This window comes from Hylobates moloch, unplaced genomic scaffold (assembly GCF_009828535.3).
Source record: "Hylobates moloch isolate HMO894 unplaced genomic scaffold, HMol_V3 SCAFFOLD_19, whole genome shotgun sequence".
Lineage (NCBI taxonomy): Eukaryota > Metazoa > Chordata > Mammalia > Primates > Hylobatidae > Hylobates > Hylobates moloch.
Window position 1 is genome coordinate 15,744,400 of NW_026652294.1, and position 10,739 is coordinate 15,755,138.

A 10,739-nucleotide genomic window follows, 5' to 3' on the forward strand; every position below is an offset into this window, starting at 1 on the left:
GAGGCCCTCCTGGAAGCTCCTGCTCAGCCAGGCACCTGCCAGGTGCTACCGTCTGACCTGGGGTTTCTGGGGAGCACCTTCTACACTGATGGTTGATGATGGTGGTGGTAACAATGATGACAATATTCTCTTATTTTGTCCAATTTAACACAGCTGCTCCACATGACCTATCTTAGTTCCTCCTCACGGTGAGGTGGGCAGGGCCAGGCCACGACGCCCAGTTCACAGATGGGGAAACTGAGGCCCTGGAGGTGAGGCGCCAGCCCTGGCCACAGATGGGGAGTGGCAGAACAGGCCGTGTGGACTTGTCTGGGAGGGGCTCCATGCTCTCCCAGGCTCCCCCTCTGCATGTGGGCTGCCACCTCTCCCACCTGAGCTCTCCCGGGCACGAACCACACGGGAAGGGGACCAGCATTTCTCTGTGGTGTTGGCCAGGGTCTGAATCAGCCTTAAATGAAATAATTAAGCCACTGGAACCAGAGAGACAGGTGACAACTGATTGGAGGTTGCCCGGCCTAAAGGAGGTGGGGGGCCTGGCTCTGCCACCTCCCACGCCTCCACCACCTTCAGTTCTCCAGGGGGCCTCCATCAGACCTTCTCCACTCTCTTCAAAGACCATCCTGCCCCTCCCTGTGACCTGCTTCCTGTTACTCTGACATAACAGGGGACCAGGGAGAAGCTCCTCACCCACCCCACACTTCCCCACCCCCTCTGCCCACCACTGGGGCCTGGGCCCGGGCCTGGGCCTGGTTCTGGGCTGGGGCTCCTGTCTAAGGCTTGAGACCCGATGCAGTCTGGCCCTGTTGCTCAGGAACATCACGGCCCCCAAGTCCCCACTCTGCCCTGTGCCACCCACTGTGCCCTCTCCCAATCGCCGTGCAAGGATCTTTCCCAATCGCCTTGCAAACCTGCCCCAACCCCCTCACAGATGCCCAGAGGAATGCAGGGCCCGGGCATCTCCTGAGCTCACAACACTGCAGCCCCCCTTTCTCTGCTTCCCTTGACAGCAGCCTCCCCATAAAGAGTTGTCCACTCTCATCATGTCCGGTGTCTTTCCAGCCATTTCTTCCTGAGCCCACTTCCCCAGGATGTGGCCCCCATCAGGCCACCCAAACTGCTCTGGTCAAAGTCAGCAAACATCCCAGGAGCAGGATCTCATGGTGGGGCCTCCGCCTTCTTCCTACTTGACCAGGGGCAGCCCCTGATGAGGAGGACCACTGCGGCCTCCCTGCAGTTCCTCCTGCACCTGGCTTTGCCCACAGCTCACCCAGTGCCCCTGGGGCCCTGCCCACCCTCCTCTTTCTCCTTGTCTGCTGCCTCTTGGTTCTCTTGGCTGCCAAGGGTGAGACGCCCAGGCCCAGTCCACAGACCTCCTCTCTGCTGTATCCACTATGCAGAGAACCCTCAGGCCCCTGGGGCGTCTCCCAAAGGTGACCTCAAGCCCACACTTCCCCTAAGCTCCAGCCCTCCAGGCGCACTGGCCTCTCCACCTGTCACTTAGACAACAGGCGTCTCCGACTCCAAACGTCCTCAACCAAAGTCCCACTCTCCCGTCTCAATAATAATAATAATAATAATAATAGTAATAAAACAGCCGGGCACTGTGGCTCACGCCTGTAATCCCAGCACTTTGGGAGGCCAAGGCTGGCGGATCACCTGAGGTCAGGAGTTCCAGACCAGCCTGACCAACATGGTGAAACCCCGTGTCTACTTAAAATACAAAATTAGCCAGGCGTGGTGGCACATGCCTGTAATCCCAGCTACTCGGGAGGCTGAGGCAGGGGAATCAGTTGAACCTGGGAGACAGAGGTTGCAATGAGTTGAGATCACGCCATTGCACTCTAGCCTGGACAAGAGCGAAACTCTGTCTCAAATAAATAAGTAAATAAATAAAGTCCCGCTCTCACTGAAGCTGCTCTTTTGCCACCATTCCTTTCTGACTGCAGCATCCGATCCACCAGCAAATGCTGCCAACCTTATCTCAAGCAGAACGTGAATCTCACCCACGCCGGCCCCACTGCCCTGGTGCACACCACTTCCTGTCACCTGGATATTCCAGACATGAATCTTACCCACGCCAGCCCCACTGCCCTGGTGCACACCACTTCCTGTCACCTGGATATTCCAGACATGAATCTTACCCACGCCAGCCCCACTGCCCTGGTGCATACCACTTCCTGTCACCTGGATATTCCAGAAGCTTCCTAACTGGGCTCCCTGCTTCCAGCGTTGCTACATTTCCACCTCAGTCTATTCACAACCGAGGACCCTCAGGAATCCTTTCAAAGCATTCATCAAAATCTGCAACACCTTTGCTCAGGACTGTTTCCCAATCCCTCGCAGTGAGATCCAATCCTGATCCAAGATCCGGAGGCTTCTTCATTGAGTAGTGAGCACTCAGTGAACCTTTGCAGAGTGAGTGATCCCCATGCAGAGTGGGCTAAGCCGTGTCCTCTCCCAGCAGGGACCCTCCGGAGCCTGTGTCCTGCTACCTCAGTGATGACATGCTCTGGTCAGCCTGCCCCTGTCCCCGCTGTGTGCCCAGGAGATGTGTCATTCCCTACCAGAGTTTTGTCATCAGTGACATTGACTACTTCTCATTCCAGCCAGACAGGCCTCTGGGCACCCGGCTCACCGTCACTCTGACCCAGCATGGTGAGGGACTGGGGGTCTTGGCTGGGGCCTGGTCCCCTGTGTGAACGGCCCTCCATGTGGTTTATATTTCTAGAAGGAGACAATGTTGCAACAAATATTTATGTACCTATAGTTTTGGGTATGGGTCCAAACATTTCTAGAAGCATAATAGTAAAGTCAAAAGGTGTACGTTTTTCATTTTGCTAGATATTGTCCAAGAAACAACTTCCCACTAAAATGATATCAGAGTACCTGGTCAAGAGAATGTGAAGACAAGACATAGAGTGGGAGAACATGTCTGCAAAAGACATATCTTTCGGATAAAGGACTGTTACCCAAATTATTCAAAGAACTCTTAAAACTCAATGATAAGGGCCGGGTGTGGTGGCTCATGCCTGTAATCCCAGCACTTTGGGAGGCTGAGGTGGGAGGATCACCTGAGTCAAGACCCCATCTCTACAACAAAATTTTTTTAAAAAAAAAACAGTGAGAAAATGAACAACCCAGTTAAAGACCAGAGTAGACACTTCATCAAAGAAGACATACAGATGTGAGAAGAGCATACGAAAAGGTGCTCAGCATCATGCGTCATTAGGGAATTGCAAATTAAAACAACAAGATACCGCTACATACCGGTTAGAATGGCCAAAATCCAGAACACGGACAACACCAAATGCTGGCCAGGATGTGGAGCAGCAGGAACTCTCATTCATTGCTGATGGGGATGCAAAATGGTACAGCCACCTTGGAAGACAATTTTGCAGTTTCTTATAAAAGCAAACACACTCTAACCATATGATTAGCAATTGTACTCCTTGGTATTTACTCCCATGAGTTGAAAACATATCCACAAAAAAACCTGCACATAGATGCTTATAGCAACCTTAACTGACAAAACTTGGAAGCAAAAAAGATGTCCTTCAGTAGGAGAATGGATAAATAAATTATGATACACCCAGACAATGGAATACTATGTAGCACTGAAAAGAAATGAGCTATCAGCCATGAAAGGACACAGAGGAAACTTAGCTGCATATTACTAAGCGAAAACAGTGACTCTGAATAGGCTACATACTGTATGATTTCAACTATATGACATTCTGGAAAAGGGAAAACTATGGAGAGAGAAAAAGGATCAGTGGTTGCCAGAGGTTAGGGTGAGGGAGTGATGAAAAAGTGGAGCACAGAGGGTTTTTAGGGCAGTGGAACTGTTCTGTGCCATGTTATAATGCTGGATACCTGTCAAGATGTATTTATGTAAACTATAGACCTTGAGTGATAATTATGTATCAATGTAGGTTTATCAGTTGTAACAAATGTACCACCGTTGCCATGGATTGAATGTTTATATCCCTCCAAATTAGTGCATTGAAATCCTTTTTGCTTTTTTTTAGTTTCTTTTTTTTTAAGTTCATGTCAGATAGGTAATATGCCCACACGGTAACTGACAGAGCAGAAGCATCACCATCTTGGACAAGCACTGCCATTCTAAAGTTCCCCTTGATCAAAAATTGCCTAAATCCAAAGGTCATCAGCCTAGTGACTAAGGTCAGCATGACCATAAACCACAAATGACGTCTCTGACCAGAAACATTCCAACCATAAGATAAATCCCTCCCTGACCAGAGACAAGCCAGCCCGGAGATAACTTCTCCTCCGGCAGAGAGACGTCAGCCCCAACACAACCTCCCCTTCGGCCAGAGACATTCCAACCCCACTATAAACTTCTCTCCCACACAGAAACATTCCAAGCCTGTGATAAAGCTCTCTCACTCTAAAATCAATAAATACTCTTGTTGTTTATAAGCCACTGGTCTATGTTATTTTGGTTATAGCAGCCCAATGGGCTAAGGCGATTGTAGTGCAGGCTGTTGATAGTTGTAAGAGAGAATCCTCCTGACTGAAATTGGCCAGAAGCCCCTTTCAGGTTTATTCTCCAAAATAAACCTGTCTTTGACGGTTGAGCCCCTTTTCTGGTTTCTTTCCTCTTTCTTTAACTCTTACAGTAACAAGGTTTGAAGGTGACACATCACACACATGCATAGGAACACCCAATCATCACGTCTATGAATTAGAAAATGATCTGTGTTGAAATCCTACCCCACAAGGTGATGGATTAGGAGATGGGCCTTTTGGAGGTGATTAGTTCATGAGGGCAGAGGCCTTAGGAATGAGATCAGTGCTTTTATAAAAGAGACCCGAGGGACTCCCTTGCCCCTTCAGCCATACAAGGTTACAGTGAGAAAGCTTCATCTATGAGGAAGCAGGCCCTAACTAGACACCAAATCTGCCAGAATGTTGATCTTGAACTTCCCAGCCTCCAGAACTGTGAGAAATAAATTCTTTGTTTATAAGCCACCGGTCTATGTTATTTTGGTTATAGCAGCCCAGCGGGCTAAGATGATTGTAGTGCGGGCTGTTGATCATTGGGGAGGCTGTGCATGTGTGGGGCAGGGAGTATAAGGGAATTCTGAACCGCCCACTCCATTTTGCTGCAAACCTAAAACTGTTCTAAAAAGTAAAATCTATTAAAAAAATAGACTTGTATTTTATAGTACAAGAGTACCTGTACCCCCACACACTTCCCACTCTGGATATTATCAGTCATTTTCCCAGTAATATTTACCAATGTGGTGAGTAAAAGAACTACATCTCATTTTAATTTGAATGTACAGCCACACCTCATCTTATTGCACTTTGTTTTATTGTGCTTTGCAGATACCGTGTTTTATACAAATTGAATGTTTGTGGCAGCCATGCTTTTGGCAAGTCTACCATCACCATTTTGCCAACAGCATGTGCTCACTTCATGTCTCTGTTATAGGACCAATGGGTTCATATGCCCACTGTGCAGTAACAGACCCATTACATAGTGACAGCAGGGTTTGCAGCAGAGAAAGTTTAATGATTGCAGAGTGCTGAGCGACGAGATGGGAGGAGACCCTCCTGTTTATCTCACCAAGGAGCTTTGGGCTGGGGCTTTTAAGGGGATTATAGAGGGTGAGAGACTCCCTCCATAATTGGAAAATTGGGGTTGTTGATTGGTCGGGGGAAGGGGGAATGAAATCATCATGATATGGAAACTGCATTCTTTGGTGAGTCAGCCCATTGTGGGGTCCTTCAGACCAGCTGGGTCAGTAGTTTCATCAGCATATGGGACCTGAAGGACTATCTCATAGGGAAAACTAAACATTTTATAATGTTCACGTTGTTATCTATGGAGCAGTTAAGGGGAACTGTGATCTCGTAACAGGGTCTATGTGATTTTAGCACAATAGGCACCAAACAGCTATGAGGACGCAGGCTGGAGAGCAGGTCGACCTCATGATGCAGGCCAAATGTGCTGCAAGCATGGGTGACTTTTGTTTCTGCCCCTTCCTTCTTCCCTGATTAATTTCATAAAGTTTATAGGGGCAGTTTCATCTCTGTGTCACCTTTTGGTAATTCTTGCAATATTTCAAACTTTTTCATTATTATTGTCTCTGTTATGGTGGTCTGAGATCTGTGATGTTATTACTGCAATTGTTTTGGGATGCCATGATATGTCACAGAAGACAGTAAACTTAATCAACAGATGTTCTGTGTGTTCTGACTGCTCCATCGACTGGCTGTTCTCTTATCTCTCACCCTACAGTGAGAAGGCTTCATCTATGAGGAAGCAGACCCTAACTAGACACCTAATCTAGCCTCCCTGTTCCCAGAGACCCAACAATATGTAAATTAGGCCAATTAATAACCCTACAATGGCCTCTCAGCTTTCAAGTAAAAGGAAGAGTTGCACACATCTCTTACTTTAAATCCAGTGCTAGAAATGATTAAGCTTCACTGAAAGCCTAGATAGCCTGAAAACTTGGCCTCTTGGGAAAATAGTCAAGTTATGAATGCAAAAGAAAAGCTCTTGCAGGAAATTAAAAGTACTACTTCAGTGAACTCATGAATGAGACAGGAAAACTGCCTTATTGCTGATATGGAGAAAGTTTTAGTGGTTTGGATAGAAGACCAAGCCAGCCACAACATTCCCTTAAGCCAAAGCTTCATCCAGAGCAAGGCCTTAATGCTCCTCAATTCCCTGAAGACTGAGAGAGGTGAGGAAGCTGCAGAAGAAAAGTTGGAAGCTAGCAGAGATTAGTTCATGAGGTTTAAGGAAAGAAACCATCTCTCTAACATTAAAGAACAAGGTGAAGCAGCAAGTGCTGATGGAGAAGCTACACAAAGTTATCCAGAAGATCCAGCTAGGATGATTAATGAAGGTGGCTACACTAAACACAGATACTCAATGTAGACAAAATAGCCTTTTTATTGGAAGAAGATGCCTTTTATTTGAAGCTGCAATGCTTCAAAGGACAGGCAGAATCTCTTGTTAGGGGCTAATGCCACTGGTAACTTTAAGTTGAAACCAATGTTCATTCACAGTTCAAAAGAATCCTAAGGCCCTTAAGTATTGATACAGTTGGCCATGCGCGGTGGCTCACACCTGTCATCCCAGCACTTTGGGAGGCCAAGGCAGGCGGATCACGAGGCCAGGAGATCAAGACCATCCTGGCTAACACGGTGAAACCCCATCTCTATTAAAAATACAAAACATTAGCTGGGCGTGGTGGCAGGCACCTGTAGTCCCAGCTACTCGGGAGGCTGAGGCAGGAGAATGGAGTGAACCCGGGAGGTGGAGCTTGCAGTGAGCCAAGATCGTGGCACTGAGCAACAGAGCGAGACTCCATCTCAAAAAAAAAAAAAATTGATACCATTTTACTCTGTGTCCCCACCCAAATCTCATCTTGAATTGTACTCCCATAATTCCCATGTGTTGTGGGAGGGACCTAGTGGGAGATAATTGAATCATGGGGGCAGTTTCCCCCATACTCTTCTCTTGTTAGTGAATAAGTATCAGGAGATCTGATGGTTTTATCAGGGGTTTCCGCTTTTGTGCCTTCCTTTCCTCATTCTCTCTTTGCCTGCCGCCATCCATGGAAGATGGGACTTGCTCCTCCTTGCCCTCCACCATGATTGTGAGGCTTCCCCAGCCATGTGGAACTGCAAGTCCAATTAAACCTCTTTCTTTTGTAAATTGCCCAGACTTGGGTATGTCTTTATCAGCAGCATGAAAACAGACTAATACAAGAATTATGCTAAATCTACTCTGCCTGTGTTTTGGAAATGGATCAGTAAAGGCTGACAGCACATCTGTTTACAGCATGGTTTAGGAATATTTTAAGTTCACTGTTGAGATGTAATGCTCAGAAAATATATTTGTTTCAATATATTACTGCTTATTGCCAATGTATCTGGTCACCCAAGAGTTCTGATGAAGATGCACAAGGAGATTAATGTCGTTTTCATGTCTGTGAACATAACATTTATTACGCAGCCCTTGGATTAAGGAGAAATTCCTACTTTCAAGACTTATTATTTAAGAAACACATTTCCTAAGGCTATAGCTGTCATAGAGAGTGACTCTTCTGATGGATCTGGGCCAAGTAAATTGAAAACCTTCTAGAAAGGATTCACCACTCTAGATGTCATTCAGAACATTTGTGATTCATGGAAGGAGGTCAAAATATCAACACTAACAGTGTTTGGAAGACGTTGATTCCAACTCTTATGGATGACTTTGAGGGATTCAAGACTTCAGGGGAGGAAGGAACTGCAGATGTAGTGGAAATAGAAAGACAACTAGAATTAGAAGTACGGCCTGAAGATGTGACTGAATTACTGCAATCTCATGATAAAACTTGAATGGGTGAGGAGCTGCTTCTTATGGATGAGCAAAGAAAGTGGTTTCTTGAGATGGAACCTACTCCTGGTGAAGATACTGTGAACATGTCGAAATAACAACAAAGGATGAAGAATATTAAATAAACTTAGTTGACAAAGCAGCAGCAGGGTTTGAGAAGATTAACTTCAATTTGGAAAGAAATGCTATCAAATAACATTGCATGCTACCAATAAATATTTCATGAAAGGATGAGTCCATTGATGCAGCAAACTCCATTGGTGGCCAATCACAAAATTGCCACAGCCTTCAACACAACCCCAGCCTTCAACAACCACCACTCTGCTCAGTCGGCAGCTATCAACATCATGGCAAGACCCCCCAGCAGCAAACCATGAAGGGCTCTGGGCCTGGCCATTTCCATCCAACACAGGCTCTTCCAACAGGCAATTCATGCCCCCAAGTTCCCCATGGGGGGACAAATGTCAACTCTGGATGGCCAATGGCTTCCCCGGCCCACTTCTGCTTCCTGCCTTCCCTTTTATCCCCCTAATAAATTTTTTTGTCCTCCTCCATCTCAGGGACAGCCTCTTGCAGGCCTTGCTCACCTCAGTGATCACCTACTACATGCATGGCTCTGGGCTGGGTTCTCAGGGGAAGACAGACGAGGGAGCTGCAGTCCTCCAGGAAAGGTCTCTCGGGACTCCAATGGGTGAGAACTGCATCTTCTGTGTTCAGCTCCCAGATAAACAGACATTTTTCAGGGTCACCTCTGATTCAATCTCCCCCTGCCACCAAATCAATTTATTTGGTTTATGGATTTTCTGTCTTGCCAACCAACATGGATCATCTTACATCCACATATGGATCTTTAGGTGAGAGACTTACCTTTTGAGGGCAGGCTCTGAGACACAGGGCTACATTTCAAATCCTGGCTCTGCCCCTTACCCGCTGGCGGACCTGGGGCAAGTTGTGTGACATCTCTGTGCCTTAGTTTCCTCAATGACAAAAATGATAAAGATAGTATCTTCCACTTCCATAGTATCTAAATGAATTGATCTTCTAGATCACTCGAATGGGACCTGCCAGGAATAAGCTCTCAATCACTCTCAGTTATTTGTATGGGGAACTCAGTCTCTATTTAGTTTTTCACTCTCATGACTATGGATCAAATACAGAACGTTCAGTTATGTTGGAATTTCAGATAATAATGAACGATTTTTTAAAAGTGTGTTCTTTATCCTCCTTTCCCTCACTGTCTTTCCTCTTCCCTCATCCCTCCTGGATTTTCCCAGGAGTGCCCTGCGTCTCCCTCCATTGCGTGGTGTTCCACACGCCATCATGTACCCACTGTAGTGCCCCAAAGACCGAAGGCCCTTCTGTTTAGCAGAATTCGTTTCCTTATGTTATAGGAATTATTAAAAAATTATTTGAGGCAGATAGAGAGGAGAAGGGGTCCTTGGGAAGTTTTCATTTCTGTTTTAAAAGCAGCTCCAAAAAACGTTTCTTTTTTTTTTTTTTTTTGAGACGGAGTCTCGCTCTGTCGCCCAGGCTGGAGTGCAGTGGCGCAATCTCTGCTCACTGCAAGCTCCGCCTCCCGGGTTCACGCCATTCTCCTGCCTCAGCCTCTCCAAGTAGCTGGGACTACATGCGCCCACCATGACGCCCGGCTAATTTTTTGTATTTTTAGTAGAGACGGGGTTTCACCATGGTCTCGATCTCCTGACCTCGTGATTCACCCACCTCGGCCTCCCAAAGTGCTGGGATTACAAACTTGAGCCACCGCGCCCGGCCTAAAAAATGTTTCTTGTCTAGCAGGAAAGCCCCAGCTCCTAGAGTCAGGCTGGCAACCTTTGATATGCAAATGCAGACCATTAGAAACTGGGTCCACCCAAACATGGGGATTCCCGCCATCTTTTCCTTGTCCCCACATTTGCCTGGCAATATGGCCACCCCCACATAGTCCCACCTGTGTAGAACATCATGGCGCCCTGCATTTGCATATTAAAATGCTAGGGTAAAAAGGCCAGGTTTTTCAGGGGTCACATGAATGACATGCCTGGTCAAACCAATCCCCTGAGCCCTATGCAAATCAGATACTGCCTCCTCTAGCGTCCTCATATAACTGGCTGATTTCCGTGGCACTCAGGGTTTCCTCTCTCAGCTTTGGATCCCCCCCTCCCTCTGTCTCTGTACAGGGGAGCTTCTTCTTCTTTCTTGCCTATTAAAGTCTCCACTCCTTGAAACCACTCTATGTGTTTCCGTGTCGTTTTATTTAAACTGGCACAAGACTAAGGACCCTGGTGTTCCTCCAGTCACTGGAGCTGTATCACTTACAATAGCAATTGAGGTTTCAGAGAGCAACCCCTTCCTCCAACTACACCAACATGCACAC

General features: G+C 46.8%; 1 pseudogene; it reads right to left on the reverse strand.

The window, feature by feature from the left end:
* Nucleotides 1–4,635: 4,635 nt before the first annotated feature.
* On the reverse strand, nt 4,636–4,717 carry LOC116459551 (small nucleolar RNA U13; annotated as a pseudogene).
* Nucleotides 4,718–10,739: the final 6,022 nt, after the last annotated feature.